Consider the following 18,469-nt stretch of genomic DNA (forward strand, 5'->3'; position numbering starts at 1 on the left):
GTGTTGCGGGCCGCTGGGCTAATTGGACCTACAAAGTCTAAACCCCACTTTTCAAATGGTTGGTTTACTTTAATTGGATGTGGGGACATCTGATCTTTCCACTGGGGCTTCTTGTAGCGTTGGCATTCATCACAACCCCTCACAAAAAGTGATGCATCTTGGAACATAGTGGGCCAACAATACCCTGATTGCAATATATTTCACGCGGTTAAGTCTCCTGAAAAGTGACCACCCGCTATGCCCATATGTGCCTCTTGCAAAATATATAGATACTCATCCTCTCGGGCATAACACCTAAGAACGTCATCCTTTCCTCTTTTATAAAGAGTCCCGACCATTAGGCAATAGGGTTCACATTCCTTTATTAGCTTTCGAGCTAGATCTTTACGAAGCTCTTTGGGTGGAAAGCCATTAACCAAAAAGTTAACAATCTTTTCACGCCATTCAGGAATTGTCTCCACCATGAACAAGGAAGTGTCAGGTAAGTCATCACATCAACTCCCGTAGGAGCTTCACCATTAGGTATGCGAGACAAATGATCAGCCACCATGACATGTTTTTTGCCAGGTCTCACAACAGTGAAATCAAACTCAAGAAGAATCAATATAACCATCGTGTGATTCTTCCTGTGGAGCATGGTTTGTTTACCAGATACAATAATGCTTGATGATCTACATAGAAAACAAACTTGGTGGCAAGAAGGTAATGACAAAAATTCTTTACTACATATATCATTGCTAACCCTTCTCGCTCCGTAGTGGTGTAGTTTATTTCGGCATCGTTCAACTGGCGGCGACTAGCAAAGCTAATGGGGTAGTCTAGTTTATGTTCTCCAGGTTGAGTTAGTACACACCCAATAGCAAAGTTTGATGCATCAATATGCACATGGAAGATTAGGATCCCAGTTAGGCATTTGCAAGATTGGAGAACTCGTCGCCAAGGCCTTCTTTAATAGCTCATATAATGCACGGTCACAATCTTCGGTCCAAATAAACTCGATGAGAAGCTTGTACAATGGTCGAGCTATCTCAGCGAAGAATAAAATAAACCTTCGATCATAACTAACATGGCCCATAAAGCACTGGACTCCCTTATAGTTGGTTGGTGGGGGCAATTCCAAAATGACCTTGATTTTACTTTCGTCAATGGAAATCCCATTTTTGGACACTATATGCCCTAGAATAACTCCGTGTTTAACCCAAAATTGGCATTTGAAAGGATTCAATGAGATGCAATATAATCTACGCCTTTCAAATATTTTTCATAAACACATCAAGTGCTCGTCCTAAGAGGAATGAACACAAAGATCATCTAAAAAGGCTTCACAAAAGTCCCTTAGATATTCCTTCTTCAAGGCTATGTTTATCAATCATTGAGATGTTGCAGGTGCATTGGTCAAGCCAAAGGCCATGATGCGAAAGGCAAACACTCCAAACTCTAGTATAAAAGCTGTTTTAGCTTGGTCCCCTACTGCAATTGTGATCTGATTATAACCAGAGTACCCGTCTAAAAAAATATGCAACTCTTTTAAGCACATGTTGAGAATACGGCAAGGGGTAATGATCTCTTCGGGTGCTTGCATTAACCTTTTTGAGATCAACACACACTCTGAGTTTCCCATTCTTCTTTGGTACAATGACTATCGACGGAGAAACCCATTTTGAGTGCTCAATAGGGTATATGAATCCACATTTTAGAAGCTTTTCAATTTCCTCTTGTACAATCTTTGCATACTTAGGATTCATTGTGTAGGGACGTTGCTGGACTGGTTTAGCAGTGCTAATCATTGGAATTGTGTGTTGCACCACAGAGGACGGAACACCCTTCATATCATGATATGTCCAAGCAAATATATCCTTAAATTCTTTAAGAAGCCTCTTACGTGTAGCTTCTTCCGTCTTGGTGAGGTCTTGAGTAATAAAAACTGGTTTAGACTCCTCACCCGGATCTGCTAGTTCTATCTCCTTAACTATCACGCCGGGCCATCGTAGACACCGCTACTCCCATTGGTAGGCATTCGTTGGGCTTTTGTGTAGACGACTTTATGTTCCTCTATGGTAAATGATTTGAAATGCTCAGGTGCGAGGTGTAAGTCTACCGGTTCTTGTTGTGCCATGCCCTTTTCTTTTAATTCCGCATCCTTTTGTTGCTGAGCTAACTCTCGGTTTTGACGCCTTCTCACAGTACGACTTAGTTTCGGCTTCTCTTCGATTTCTAATCGGGCGATGTCATGAGGTTGCCGAATACACCACATGACACTTTGGAGGTATTGTCCCCAATTATCGGCTAGATTTTGATGAGCGTCATATGCTCCTACATAACTAAGCCATTCTGCAATGGATCTCTCTTTTTTTATTCTAGTTTGTACATTAGCTCGATAGCGTTGTTGCTTATGTCTCGTCTTCTTTTTACCTAGTTTTTGATTTTTGTTTATTCTAGTTTGTACATTAGCTCGATAGCGTTGTTGCTTATGTCTCGTCTTCTTTTTACCTTGTTTATATCAGATTCGGACTCACTTGATCGATCTTCACTTGTGTCCCCCTCACTCTCGGATAAACTGCAAGAGGTTACTGTCCTAGGCCTTGAGCACGTGGGCCAATAGGTTTAGCTATAGTTTGGTTTGCCATCTCAACCACTATGTTTATGACTTCTAGGTGAGGTCTTCCCATAGATTCCCATCAGTTTTTAGTCACAATGCTCACCCCAGCACCACCATCAAGGATTACCTTTAGATTTAATCCCTTGGTAGTAATGGGGAGGGTTGCATTAGATTCGTCACCTTCAAAGTACTGTCCCAGGTATTTCAACGACCGAGTCTTCATCTAGGTTGGGCTGTAGATCCAAATGTTCCTCCTCATCTTGAAGCGTGTTGGGTCCATATTTGCAAATTGTGGTAACCCCGCCTTCAGTTCTCCATTGAGAAATGCCCGAAGAGCTAAGAATAGCTTAGGATCTCCATATAACTTGGATATGATCGTGGTTCTGATTTCAGAGGACATGAAATCCATTAGTTTGGAAACATTCAACGGTACTTTTTGAGATATCGGCCCCTGACTAGGGGCTGGTGAAGATGGAATCACTTCCTGTTCGATGGGGTCAGGCATTCCCTCACTAAACATTCTTTCAAGCAAGAAGGGTGTCTGCCCACTTCGTGATGTCCTATTCTGACTTTCTTCCCGAATGATACTAGGTATAGCTAACAGCTTATGGCTCCTGAGAGGCTAAACTTGTGTAGGAAACACTGTGTCTAGAATCTTGATTTTTCTAGGGTCTGGCTCTAGTTCTCTTTGTGTTTCTTCAACCAAACCCCTTAAGTGTTGCACTCGTTCAATCTCCTCTACTAGGTTTGGGTAAGTTCCAATCTTTTTCTTTAGGGTTTTTGGCCCACGGGGCTTGTCTTTGGGAGTCTCAGTCAGTCTGGGTAGCCGAGAGGGCATTAGCTGACTTGGTTGTGGGGCCGGAGGAGTTTCCTTTTGTTTTCCCTGATTTATGTATTTGCTTAGTTCTCCTTCGTTGAGCTCCCGAGTGGGTTCTTTTCTTAAAGTGGTGGCTTTGGTCCCCATGGTTCTTATTGAATCAGAATCATCTTCAAGATCATTCATATACACGGGGTCGTCTCCTGTCCCTATATTAGTCTTTGAACTAGGTTTGGAGCTTGTGGCATTAAGTGATCTCTTCCATCGCGTTTTCTTTTTGGTCCCCATGGTTTTTATTGAATTAGAATCATCTTCAGGATCATTCATATACACGGGGTCGTCTCCTGTCCCTATATTAGTCTTTGAACTAGGTTTGGAGCTTGTGGCATTAAGCGTTCTCTTCCATCGCGTTTTCTTTTTCTTTTCTCAAGAAATTGATGCAGTATCCCTCTCTTCAAGAATGTAGTTTTGATTTTGAAGCATTGACCATGTGACTATATTCGCGGGTACAACAGGTGTGGTTCCTAGTGCCTCATTGGTGACCTCAACCAAATTCAACGGCGTAATCTTGGGTGCACTCGGATTATGTGGACATTGAGCAATCAAATGATCTATGCCACAACGATTACATGTAAGTACTGGCATTCCCGACGTGCTCCCTTGATTTGGTTGCATTTGAGTAACAATCTTCTGTAGCCTATTAGGGCACTCCGCTACACGATGTGGTCCACCACAATCATAGCATTGAAGAGGTGGTCTCCTCGCCAAGGTATTAAGGTTTTTCCCTCGTGTGGTGAGAGCAGCCGCTTGATATACAGGCTTGACTTGCCCAAAATGATCCTACATGTAGTACTGGGGAGTCATTTCAAACGTATCAATCCCATATGGAACAGTGGGGTCCATATCCTCTTCATAATCCCCACACGCACTATGTGACTCACAACCCATCTGGTTTATAGGGGTAATCCTTGGATGTGGAGGTTGTGGTCCTAGCACTGGCGGTGGTAACGGCACAGACTCGACTAAATTTGGGTTCCTTGGATCTATGTGTTGTGATGGTTGCTCGACAGGTGGTGCAAGCATCAGTGCGGGTACCTGAGGTGTGTTTGACCAGGCTAGTGATGCCTAATTTGCTAACATACGCTTAAGTACTAGACAATCCTTAGATTGATGGCCATACTTACCACATGTATTGCAAGTCCCATTGAATTTAACTCTGAATGTGGGACATTCACTCGTGCTATATGGTCCTAAGCAAACCGAACACCATTGTTGCTCTCTTCTTGGGTACATATGTCCATTACTCCTAAAGTATTCTTGGAGAGCCTTAGTAAGGTCAGTTATATAGACATTTTGGATATCTTGGGCTCTTTGGCAATAGGTTTTACAGTCATTGGCTCGTGCCCAGATACTTGCGAACTAACAGACTTTTTCTTCGAAGACACCTTTTTACCTACAATCATCAAGTTGTCTTCTAATTGGATTGCATTGGTAGTGACTGCTTCCCACGTCGTAAGACCTCTAATGACTAGGCCATTGTATATGTCCTCATGGCACAATCCTCGGATGAATCTATCAAGAAGTTGGTTGTTATTGAAGCGCTCATCTGGAGTACAACAAGAATTTAGATGCTTTAGTTGACTAATAAAGTCTCTCACTAACTCTCCTTCCTCGTGTTCAGCTTTTTGGAAATGAGATGCTACTCCCAAAAGCACACCCTCACGTATGTATTCTTTCAAGAACAATCTCTTGAGAGTGGGATAGTGAGTACGCTCTTCAACCCTTAAAGCTTGATACCAATCTTCGGCTTTTCCACTCAAGGTTAAGCCTAAGGATTTACATTTATGTAGCTCATTGTGCTCTTCCAAGGAATCACACACGTGTTCAAAAACTTCAATGTGCTTCCTAACATCTTCGTTACTACTTAAGTTCTGAGTGAGCTTGGCGACTTGTACTGCCTTGCTTCTAGGCTCTCTCTTAGCAGGAGGCATGCCACACATATTTTCTACAATAGATTGTCCGATCGTTTGAGCAAACGCTACTAGAGCACCTAAGTGAGCAGGCATAGCTAGTGGAGGCACTTCTGGGATGGCCTGGTTGACAGGAGTTGGCATTGGTCTTGATATGTATGCAACTGGCATAGGATATGATATGTGACTAGGCATAGCTCCTCTTGGATAAGGATTGTGATAAGGCATTCGTGGAGCATATGCCATTGGCATAACAGGAGGCGTAGGAGCTACATGAGCATGGGTAGCGATGGTACATATGGTCGATATGCACACTGGTATGCACTGTACCACTAGGTAGCGGTGTTGTACTAACTACAATGGTAACGAGTGCACTTTCCGTCATGTTCATCATCAGAGTAGGCATTGTGGATTTCCTAATGGAAAGTTGAGCCCAAAGTTGGAAAGCTAAAGTTACTGCTCGTGGGCTCAACTTGCATTGAGACTCCAGGCAAAACAACATATGAAGGATCTACGGGACTCACCGACAATTGCGACAGGGTTGGTTGTTTAGCCTTGCCCATATCCAAAAATCTCATAGGGCCAATGGAAACTAGGTTCTTTCTCCTATTCTGCCTCTTGAATTGGATAATTCTATGGATAACTTCACATATCATTTGTTGTTGTTCATCTAGATTGGTGGCACTAGATGTAGATCGTATGATTTCTAACCTACCTACATGGTATGTGTAACCCGTGTATAGGTCAGTCAGAGGCTCCGTGTTTAGGTCATATTCCCAATTTTCATTGAGAAATATCTCATCTAAACTTGGCGTGCCAAAAGGTTCTCTCGAAGTGGACGCAATGTCACTTCTTGTGGTTTGACTTCTAGGGACCTCTACTTTAGGAAGAGCGTCAGAAGGTGGTAGCTCACTAGGACCTTCATTAAACGAAGGTGGTAGCTCAGTAGTAGGACCTTCATTAAATGAAGTGGCTAGAATATCTGCATGGACACTTTTTGGGAGGGCAGGGTCTACATGAGATGTGAATGGCGAATCTACTTCCCCTCCTCCTTCGTTTACTTCACTTGTCGCGTAGGTTCAGAGCGTGTAGCTCTACTAAAAGTCTCTATTAGATGACTAAACATGTTAGATCTAGGTTGTGGGGCCCAAACTGGCACGTTTTGGCTTGCTTCCTCAAAGTTCTTGGTAGGGTTCCCTTCCATGACTTCAGAGTCAGAGGATGAGTCACTAGCCGCTATTCGTGGATCTTGGGTTGCACTTCCTTGGGTTCCAAAACTGAAGGCCAAGATGCTAACGTAGCCATTTTGAAGCTTCTAATTAGAAAATGTTTCTTCTTAAGAGAAAAGGTTTGACTCCCTTAAACTGCCAAATAAAAGGGCCCAAGAAGCCTTCCATTGAGGTCCTAATGCTTCCGCAACACAGGCCTAATTGTATATTTTTCTATTGTAGATTTTTTCTTTATGAGGCATATGGATTTTTAAGATGAAGCTTTCTTTCTTTGCTTATTGACATTCTTGTGTTATTTTATTTCAGATTTATACCCTTCATCGTATGAGACATGGCAAAACATCGATTGTATTCTGGGATTTATAGATGTTTTGCATGGATCGATAGGAGAACAACAATACCAAGGTCGATGTGCAACAGAGCTAGCTCAATCGGGTATATTTTTTACTGATCATTTTTATCAGTTTTGCTGGACAATGCTAACACACATGGTGTGTTAAGAAAACAAGACCTTCCGGCATGGAATTGAGTGGATTGGCCTCTCCCACATTTTAGTGTTATAGAGGCATATAGGGCCAAGCTTTTCAAAGAAGTACAGAAAGCTCTGAGGCCCAATATTGCCACAAGGATAGTAAAAATTTCTTTATGCATGCCTCTCATAGTTTTTGTAGACTTGTTTAATACCTTTCCAGTGAAGGTTTCCAAAACAATGTTCATAGTTAAAGCAACAAGTCTGGCATGCATGCCACAATTTTTGGATAAAGGTTGGGATAAGAAGACATGTAGTTCAGTGTTTTGTGAGGTTGTCCAACCTTCTATGCAACTAAAGTACATGGTTGCATCACAAATTTTTTTTTCTTTTTATTATAAGCGCAGTCGAATGCTAGGCACAAAACTAGTCCCAATGGATCAAGATGAAGATTCTTTTGGTGCAGAATATAAACTTCTTGATATTGATGTTGTTGAGAATGGTGATGTGCTAGTCAATATCTCATTAAGACAATGTTGCTAGTCAATATAAACTTCTTGATATTGATGTTGTTGAGAATGGTGATGTGCTAGTCAATATCTCATTAAGACAATGTTGCTCCCTAGCTCAATTGCACAATGACATTTTGTTTGAGACAGAAGGTTCTATTTCAAAGGACTTTTTATTTATCTACAACAATAAGAAGGTACACCATTTGACTTATCCTAGTCTCATTAAGCACTGCTATTAGTTTACTTTACCCTATTGTTTCATATTGCTTTTTTGCAGATGCTCAAAAGAAGAGAGAGTTCAATAAAATGCAAAGACATTGAAAATTTGAAAATTGAGATAACACAGACTCCATAAACAAAGGTATTATATTCAATAAAGTAAAATTTTGTACAGAAGTGTTTAATTGTATATGTAGAACATATTCTTGACAACCATTTTCTATTTATCTACAGCCTGATCCAGAGGCTGCTCTACATGGTCCAAGCTCACCGTATCATCTTTTTTTGGAGAATCTGTTTTCTGCTGCTCCATCCTATCGTGTACAATCTCTTGGTGCTGCTCCATTGTCTCCTCTACTGCCCCTGGAGTATCTCTTTGCTGCTGCTCCATCTTCCCGTCAATAACATCAGCAGCAGACAGCAGGTCCTTGTTCCTGTGGCTTCTCCTCATCAGCACTAGGTCCTTGTTCCTATGGCACCACATCAGCATCATCTATGTCATCAAGGTGTATGACACCTTCTCGGACTTTAGAGCTCTCACCCAACTCGACAGTAGCTGGTACAATAGGTTTGGGAGAGAGCCATACTTCAAAAACTTCCAAATTGTATCAGCTCTGAAACTATATATATAGTTCGAACTGAAGCTATCTTCTCTCATCTGCAATGGCATATGATGATTTAGAACACTTTGTACCAATATCAATTATTTTGAAGCTAAATGAAAATTATTTTTTCTTACAAGGTCTGGCTGTCCTATCTCAAAATAGCTTGAAAGTATATATTTGGCACTGATCAACACTCTCCAGCCCGCAGCTACTTGAATCATCTTGTTGTGGTGTCTGTACAGTTAGAAAGATATGTTAGAAATTGTTAATATCTGAACAAAACAAAATTATTCAATAAGTTCAAAGGCATAGCATGAAATAGACATTAGCAGAGGGAACGACTTTCTACCTCTAAATCTATTGGCTCTATTAAATCCAAAAGATGGACATTAGGAGGACAGTGATCCAATGCATCTAGAAGCCTTCTAATACAACTGCAATACATATAATTCAGTTAGTGTGCATTAAATCAAAATAATGAAGTTTAAAGTTAAAAATAGCACACACACCACTTATAATTTCAGCTCTCTATGTGTGTTTTTAAGAGAGTTGAATAAAAAGCATTGCTTCTACTGGATGTCAATAGAAGCAAAGCTCCAGTGGGGTCACTGCGTAAGGAAAAAAGCATTAAGAAATCAAAGGCTACAAGAGTTCTCAATCTTAAAGAAAAATCCCAAAAGATGCAGTCACCCACATACTTGTTATGGTATGGAAGTAGCAAAACATCGACAACATCAAAATCGCAGTGTCAGAACCAATTGGAAATATCCATGGGAGTTTCCTTTGTATCTCTTAACTTGAAGGAAATGGCAGGATCAATAATATGAACTGTATGCTGTACAGCGTGGTTAGGCCAACTTCTCATCATGGTGCATTGGACCAAACAATAATTAGGGTAGGGTGTAAAGGAGGTACAAGAAGGATTGTTTTACAAACAAATATAAAATAAAAGACACTTACTAGAGCATTGCAAGAATGATAGTATCTAAGCAATACTCATTCTTATGAGCCAATGCTGCCAAGCATGGTTTTGTCAAGTCAAAATTATTCACAGAAGTTTCATCCTCAATATGGACAACTATGTTAGGGCCCAGCTCCTACAACCTTCTCTGTATCTACAGCTCCATCTGTACAGTCTCCACATCTATAACAGATTTGGATTCTTTTATTTGCTGCTTCTGTGACTCCTCATAAGCAGCTTTCCCTCTGGTGCTCTTTGAGTGGGTTACTTCAACAACCTTAACCTCATCTACCTTCAACTTTCTTGTAGGTGGAATTAATAATATGTCTCTCATTTTGATGTCCTACCATTCCACAGGATGGACCAGCTTGTCATACCTCCATCTCACTCTGGACAAAGTGTTGAAGTCTTTGGCCATCAGAGTTACCCTGTGAGCATGGGCTGCTACCAGCATTGCATCTTCAAAATATTTCTCCAAGTAATCCTCTGCCATTTCCTGTAAGGAAAGAATGGTAGTCCTGTTCCACCTGAAACCAAGGTGCCAACTATTACATATGTCTTTCACTAGTCTCTGAAAAGGTGCCTTGGGGATTGCAAAGCCTATAGCTTTCTATTGCTTCCTGATCTCCTTTAGCACACCTGCACCATGTTTCAATCTCTTGGCCTTTTGCTGGAGCAGGCTCATTGGCTTCCCCTTCTTGCCATGTGCAACTCTTCCCTTTGGAGGCACACTAAATTCTTTGATACCTGCCCCAGCTACTACTGCTGCAAGCCCTTGCCCCTTGCCAGCAATCCTTGCAGTTGACTTGGTTCTTGCCATCACTCTGACAAGCTACATACAAAGTAATGGAAAGAGATTACAGCTATGGAGAACATGGAATGATACAAGAAGGCAATGACAGGGGTGGATGAAGCAACATTTATAAATTTGTAACAAAACGCGATTTTGACAGTTTGAAATTCCTAACAGCTCACTCTTGCGTTTTTCTGCAAATACCTGAAGTAACATGCTATTACATTCCTACAATGATTTCTCTTTCTTTACAACTAAATACAATATGGATTGAGTTTATGCAAGGAGTGTACAACCATGGATAACTTGGAAAGACACAAAATCACAATGATAGGGGTGGATGAAGCAACAATTTTATATTTGCAACAAAATGCAATTTCGGCTGTTTGAAATTCCTAAAGCCTTCTCCTTGCGTTTTCCAGAAAATTCATGAGGCAACATACTGGAACATGTCTTCAGTCATTTCACTGTGTTTGTAACTTGGTGCAGGATGGATTGAGTCTATGGAAGGCAAGAAGTGATCAATCTCTCACTTAACCAGCCCAATTCAAAAGTCTTCCTACTTGTGGTTGCAGTGGAAAAAGCTAAGGAATGCATATAATATTTATCCTAATATCTAAGCTACATCACATCACTCAGTACCTTATCCTAATATACTATTAAACAAGAAGATAAGGATATAGAGAGTGTAACTGACCTGGAAGCTATCTGTAGGTGTGTTGTGCTGGTGATGAGTACCCTGTGCTGGGGATGAACCTGTGCTGCTGGTCAAGATGCTGATGGTGCAGAGTAGGGAGGTAGAGAGGCAAGAGAGCTGAGAGGGGAGGGCCAAGACAGGAGATATTAAATAGGAGGGAAAAGATTAGTGCAAAATACAAACAAAGCAGCTACTAAATACCACACGTGTGGAATGGAGTCGTTTTTTCACATGTGTGGATGGGACCCAGATCTCTTGGAGTTTGAAACTTGGCACGTGGAATGGCACTTTTTGCCTTGGAACTTGTGCCAATCATGATTTCATAATCAGATCCATAACCACTCTTCCCTCCCCGTCTTTCATCCCTGCCAGCACCCTCCCATCATCCTTTTCCTTCCCCCTCTGATCCCTTCCTACCCAACACACTCCATCCAGACTCTCGGGGGGTCCACTATATGGAAGCCCCTCCTACGACGTGCGTTCAAGCGGTATTTAAAAATCCCCTTATCTGTGAATTTTGAGCTAATAAAACTGCCCCTTTTTCTTTATAAACTTACGGTTTTTTTTCCAAAGTACAATTAAAATACCCCACTTGTAATTGTATTTCTGTAAATTTACCCAATATTTTGGATTAAAAAAACCCCACCTAATGATCGCACGTGGTAGACTTACATATTTTGAGGTGCACCCCCCGAGTCCAGACTGTAACCTACCTGAAGACTACTACCACTGCCAGATCTCCAGGTTACCTAGGCTGCAGCTCAAGTTTGGAAGAGAGCAGAAGATTCACCAGTGCAACTCCAACAACATGGAAAAGGAAAAGAAAGGTCAGAGATCTATATTCTTTTCAATGTTTTTTGATATATATTTCTTCCATCCATAGAATTCTTGAATCTTACTGCCCAGGAATCTAGTACATCACCCTAGGATTTGATTGGAGATGGATATCAATAGAACCTAGAAGTTTGCAACAAAATGCGAGGAGAGTGCTTAACATTTTCCAAATGGCCCTATATCGCGTTTTCCTGCAAATTCTTATATTCCTTTTGGTTTTCATTTCTTCCTCATTGTTTTGCTTTCTTTGGCCCTGGGGAATTCTTCCTAGTATCATCTACTATCCAGGAATCTGTGAGATGATCCTAGCATTTGATTGGAGATGGATATCAATAGAAATGGAGAATTTGCAACAAAATGCGAGGAGAGTACTTGACATTTTCCAAATGGCCCTACATCGCGTTTTCTTGCAAATTCCTGTGTCCCTTTTGGTTTTCACTTCTTTCTCATTGTTTTGCTTTCTTTGGCCCTGGGGATTTCTTTCTTGATGAAGAGAAAAGTTTTTACTTTGGAACAGTTGATTCTCAGGCCCCTCCTTTCAAGAGGAAGCTGGACTTTTCTGCTGCTATACTTAGACCAGAGCAATCACCAAGTGAGTCATGTGTGCTCATGAAGGGAGTTGTTTGGTGATATTCTATACATTCCCTGATTGCATATGTCAGCATCATATAGAATTCATGATATATAAATTTTTGTTCAGGCAAAAGGAAGAGACTGGAGCAGAAAGTTGAGTCTTCCCTTTCAAAACAAAAGGAACCAGAAAAGGACAAATCTTTAGATTTTCTCCTTTTTGACTTTCTTCACAAGTGCAAGGCTCAGAGGAACTTCCACATATATCACAGTATTTTCAACAGGGAGTTCACTATGAGCTCTGTGTACTGGAGCATCACAGAGATTTTCTTTCAGACCATTGGAATACTTTCAAACAACTGACAGAGGCAGGAAAAATTGTGGAAGGTGAAAAGGTTTTTGTGTATATAAATCATATTGTCTCCATTGACAGGCTGAGGTACCATGTGAATAGAAGATTTGACAGCCTTCCTGAGGAATATAAATTCAACTGTAACTTGCACACCAGAAAGTGTAGAGTGCTTGAGGAAACCATGGCATTCCTTATGTACATTATCTTCCATCAGCACTCTCTAGAAGAGCAAGGGCAGGAGGCTAAAGAAGAAGACACATCTGAAGCAGAGGAAAAAGAGGATGTTCTTGTGGCAACAGAAATGGTAGAGCAGGAAGAAGATATCAACCTCTAGGATGAGGGGCTGTAAGTGGCTGCTCTTGACCTTGTTCAATTGAGGACTGAAACTCTTAGGGCAGCACAGCCAGTTGAAGATTTTGATGTTCAGAGCAGCAACCATGCAGTGCCCATGCTTCCAGGTGTCTTGATTGGTGGTAAAGATTATGTTTTCCTCCATGATATAGAGTGTATGTTCAATTTGAGGGAGGACTATGCCATTTCCCTTATTGCCCAGCCTTCAAGGCTTAACAAGGAGCTTGGCATAGAGGATGACCATTCACTACCGGCTTTGGAAACAACTTTTGATCCTGTAGAGGCCCTTACTATTTGTTTCAAAGAGGCTGAAAAGTTCCAAGAGCCAGATGAAGCTGCCTTCCAGCTCATACAGGAAGCTATGAATCTCTCAGCACTATACAAGGGAAAGCTTAAAGAAGAGGCTTGACTGGAGGGGAGAGGAATAAATCTTTGGAAAGATGAACTTCTTGTTGCTGATGAAAATGAGAAGGTATGATATTGTTACTTCAAATCAAATACTTTATCTTGTGTTTAAATGTTTTGTAGTTGTGTATTGTCTCACTCCAATCTTTTGATATATGGCAGCTACAAATTGAGGATGACACATTTCTCCAGAGAACAAGTGGAAGCAGGCCGGCTGGGTTTGGCAAAATGTCAAGCCTAGCTCGTTATATTCATGATCTAGGCAGTGCTAAGATCTTGATTTACCATAGGCAGTTGAGCAACAATGGAGAAGCCATTGTTTACTTCTTTAAATGTTTGTCTAGGGTTTTAGGTGGACATGATCTTTCATGGCAAAAGGAAAAGATCATTTTAATAGAGAGGCTGTCTACCATAGATATATTTGGGGATTATGTGAATAAGCAGGCCTCCAGGGCCTCTTACTTTTTGTCTTACACTTCTTATGCATTAGCATGTGGTGTTAAGGAGCCCAAATGTCTGGAAGGCTATGGAAAACACAAGCTCTTTTTCCAATGCTTGAAGAGCATCCTTTCTATTTTTTTCGGGACGGAGTTTCCAAGCAAATCCAATATACAAAAATACCAATTTCTCAATAATTCGACATAGACCATGCAATGTGCATATGTGACCATTACATAGTGGAATGTCAAGAATGGCCTTGAAGTCAGGGTCAACTTTATCTCTATTGGGTGCTCTCTTCCACCATTTGGAATCCATTACGTGAGCTGATTCTTTGCACTAAAGACAAGGAGACTTTGAGTTTCCTCCTTTACTAACGTTATACATGCACTTAAGTGTTTTAAGATCCCCCGCCATGTGCCACTCTACTTGAAAATCACCTTTTCCTGCAACATGGAGATTCTCTCCTTGCACTTGTCTTTTAATTATTCTTGGTATTTCCGTGTAGTGAAACACCCAATCTAGTGTTTCATGGTCTTCTGTCTTCACCTGTGATTATAGAAAACAAAAGTCTTACTATAAAAGATTTGAAAACAATGACTAAAATCAAGTATGAAACAAAAAATGATCATACCTTGAATGAGCCTAACCACCATATGTGTTTCTCCGACTGCACACTAAAATACTTCGAACTCGCTTCAGTCAATGATGTATCAAGTGCTCCATTCATCAATGTAATAGTAATCCTTTCCATTTTCTTTTCCTTTACAACCTCACACTCATCCAGTTTGATAACAAATTTCAAAATGCCTTTTCACTCCTCAAATGTTATTCCATAAAACTCGACCATTCTTCTTTGAAGTTGTTGTAGAAATATATTGTTCCAAGGGTCATACACAGTGGTTCCTTTACCACCATGAAATATTTCTTCAATATGGATATATTGCCCAATAAACTCATCTATACTTTCATTCAAATGACCTCTTATCCTCCACACGGTTGCTGGATTTGGCAGTAAAACTCGTTTAATCCTTTGATCTCTCAAAGTTGAGGATATCGCATGGAAAATTGAACTATATCCCTTCCTGCTAACTCCACTAACATCAAGAGCCTCTTGGATTGTAGTGCCATCAACTTGATTATTGGATATAAAGTCCTCTACAACAGTGCGTTTGATTGTTTTGTATTTTTTTTCTTCAATCAAACCTTTTGCTACACCACAAGAAAGCAATCCTTTCATTTGTTTAACAGGAAGAAGGTTGGGATCCATATTTTCTTTTGCAGGCTCCAATAGTTTCTTATAGTAACAACACAATATGCCTATATCATTCAACACCTCCATTCTTGTTTTGCGTTAATGGAGAAAATAGATATAGTCATTTGAGAGCCTTTTTGAGTATAAAAAATGAAAAATTTCAAACTAGCCTTGCTTCTTGAATTCTTCGCTTGCATCCACCAGTCCCAGCCTTCAAATTTGCAATGTTTTTAATCTTCTTGCTTCGTAGTCTATCTCCAAGCACGGTTCTCTTCCTTCTTACTCTTGTCAACTCTTTTTTTCTCTTTGAATGCTCCTCAATTTCATTCTGCCTGCTGCTCCAATTTTGCACGAATGGCTACCTCTTGCATCCTGGCCCCCTTTTCTTGTAGGTACATCGTTTTATATGTTTCTGCAAATGCAGACTACGCTGAAATATAACCAAGAAGTCCATTTTGTCTATCACTCGCAAACCTCAGTAGTGTGGTTGGATTGACAAATGGAGGTGTAGAGTTTTTTACTAGACATTTTGGATATATGCTTCCATCGCACCATAAGTCAATATGTTGAAGCCCTTCTCTTCTCATATTTTCCTGTTGTTGAGCATTCAGCACCGTATCCTTTCGTCTTTTTTATGTTGGAGCATATTGTTCTTGTAAGTCGCGATGTGAAGATGGTGTAATCGCTTCTTATGAGATTGTGACTCACTAGTATCGCCATTTTTGGTGCTTCTGAGGTTGCAAAGTTTGCTTGTCAATCTCATAGTCTTTTTGTAACATGAATCGTGGAAGTGTGGTTGTATCCATGCAATCATCAAGTTCAGTGAGTGATGGATTCTTTATGAGAGGCTTGCACACGTCGTCAAAAGAGATATGGAATCTTCGGGAAACAAAAAAAAACTAAGGAGATATTTATTGCAAAATCGTGTTAGTTAGACAAAAGATTATCTTATTCCTTTCTGAATTGACAGTTCTGTAGTCCTTACTCACTGTTCAGAGCCACGTTTCCGTATTTTACTATTTTTGAGGTCTTTTAGGAGAGAAATAAATAAAAAAAAAGTGAATTTCTTACAGGGCCCCAAAATGAGCTCCCTTTTTCCCTAATGACATATAGAGCTTTACTCCCCTTGAAAGAAAGCTATGGAGGCTCACTCTCCTATATATATATATCAAAAGACCGAGACCGGGGTCGGGGTCAATTTTGGGGGGTTTTTTCTTTTCATTTTTTTTTTCAAAATAAAAATTTCCTTTCCACTCCATGCGGGTTTCTTTTTTTTTCTTTATTATTATTATTATTATTATTATTCCTTTTTTCCTTTTTTTTTCTTTGGAAAAATATTAACGATGATATTTTAGGGCTGGCCACGACACCTTGCGTGGCATCGCTCTGCTGTTCTGCCCTCTATGTACGCACACGCACACGCACACACACATCGTGCAGAACTGAGAAATGACTGGGTGGGACAGAATCGAAAAAATGAATGAAGGTCAACAACATACACACAATCACGCCTTTCTTTGCCTTTCCTGTGCAGGATAAATTTGACTTCAAATAGCAGCCCGAGCTGCATGTGGAGCTTGGTGCAGGGCATATCCCTGGCAGCGGCGCCAAAAATGTGCGCTCTTGCCGCACGTGTCGGAGAGCTAGGGACGCCAGGCACCGTATGCGAGCCACGAATGGCTGCAAGCACACAACCAGAAACCAGCAAGCTCAAATAGGGAGCAATGGTGTGTCACTCACCGCTCAGACCGCCATTGTGAAGGATTCTCATGCCGAGATGAAGAAGGAGCCACCGTCGTCACTCAACCGCACTGCCGTGCCGCCACGCAATGCTTGATCGGTATCCTCTGTCTCTCTCTCACACACACGCAGGAGAAGGGGATGGAGAAGATAAAGCAAGAGCACTCCTTGTATTCAACACATTGAGAATGAGAGGTTTTAGGTTACATTTGACTCTTATATGTGACCTAGCCATTCACACATGGGCGCCCACACATGGTCGACTGATCCTAACCCTTATCCTGATGAAATTCGAGGTGCGTCTCTCATCGGCAATCACCCAATCCCTTTATCCTTTACATGTGGTGCCGACAAGCCCGGCCCATGACTCAGAATACGTAAAATAATTATATGACATAAAAAGTAATAAGTCTTAACGTCCGCCATAGGTTTACACCAATGCATGTCGGTAGCTTCCAAGGCATGCCTATAGGTACCTAGGAATGCGTGTAGCTTCCAATGCATGCCGGTAGCTACCTATGCCTACAAGTACCCTCCATGCATGCTAATAGCTACTTATGCATGTGACTAGCTTCCTAGGCATGCCAATAGCTTCCTCAGCATGCCGGTAGCTTTATGCATTATGCCATATGCATTAGTGCTATGCATTAGCCATATGCATAAGAGTTTTAAGTATTTATGTTTTTTTCTGGATAGATGGCAAATAACTTGAGGGGCATGTGATATCCCCATAATATTTGTAAGTATATATTAGCCTCCAATTGTATCATATCTTTTGATTAAAGAAGGTTATCTTAAATAACAACTTTCTAAAATGTTCATTTGTTTGTATCTCCATAGTTTGAAGCAGTGGACTGCTCCTCTATCCAAGATGAATATGATTTTGCATTACAATGGGGTTTGCAAGCTCTATTTGATAGGGTGCAAGATGAAGGATATATTTTTATTACTTGAGGACATGCTTGGCAAGCATGGAAAGAAAAAACATTCCTAAACCCTAAATCTCTTCGTCTTTACAAAATTGATTTTCACTTATGTTAGTTTTATTGTGTTTTAGGATCATGTAGCTAGAAACGGTGGTGTAAATGTCCAAGCAAGAAGAAATGGCAATGTGAGAATCAAAGGGGGTGGAGCTGCAAGAAACAATATTAATCGCACATCATGAGATCTAGATAGCCCCTAGCTCCATAGATTTTCATTTTACGCTTTATCTTGTTGTATATGAGTTTTTTGGAATCATATGCTTATGTAATTCTGTTAAGTATTATTATTGAATTTTGACATTCCTAAAACCATGAATTGCAATTGTCTTTTTTTTGGGGTATTTATCAAGTTTTACATTATGCTTGTCCATGATGATGTGAAGTTGTGTTAGTTTTACTATGTCTACATTAGAAAAAAAGATCAGCATCCAAGCTCGTTAAGCGAGAGCACATTGGTGGGCAGATGCCATCAATTTGTAATCAAGTTTTTTGTGATAAGGAGTAACATTGTTACTCTCCACTTAGTTCTACAGTTGAGTGCTTTGTATTGTGTTGATACATTTTTTGTTATGCTATGTATTGCTACATGGTATTAGAGCATAGGCTTTAGGCAAACCTTGGTTTTGATAGTTTACTATTTGAAGGGAGACATGGAGAGATGGCCCAACCT

This window comes from Cibotium barometz, chromosome 51 (assembly GCF_041138505.1).
Source record: "Cibotium barometz isolate CiBa-2024 chromosome 51, ASM4113850v1, whole genome shotgun sequence".
Classification (NCBI taxonomy): domain Eukaryota; kingdom Viridiplantae; phylum Streptophyta; class Polypodiopsida; order Cyatheales; family Cibotiaceae; genus Cibotium; species Cibotium barometz.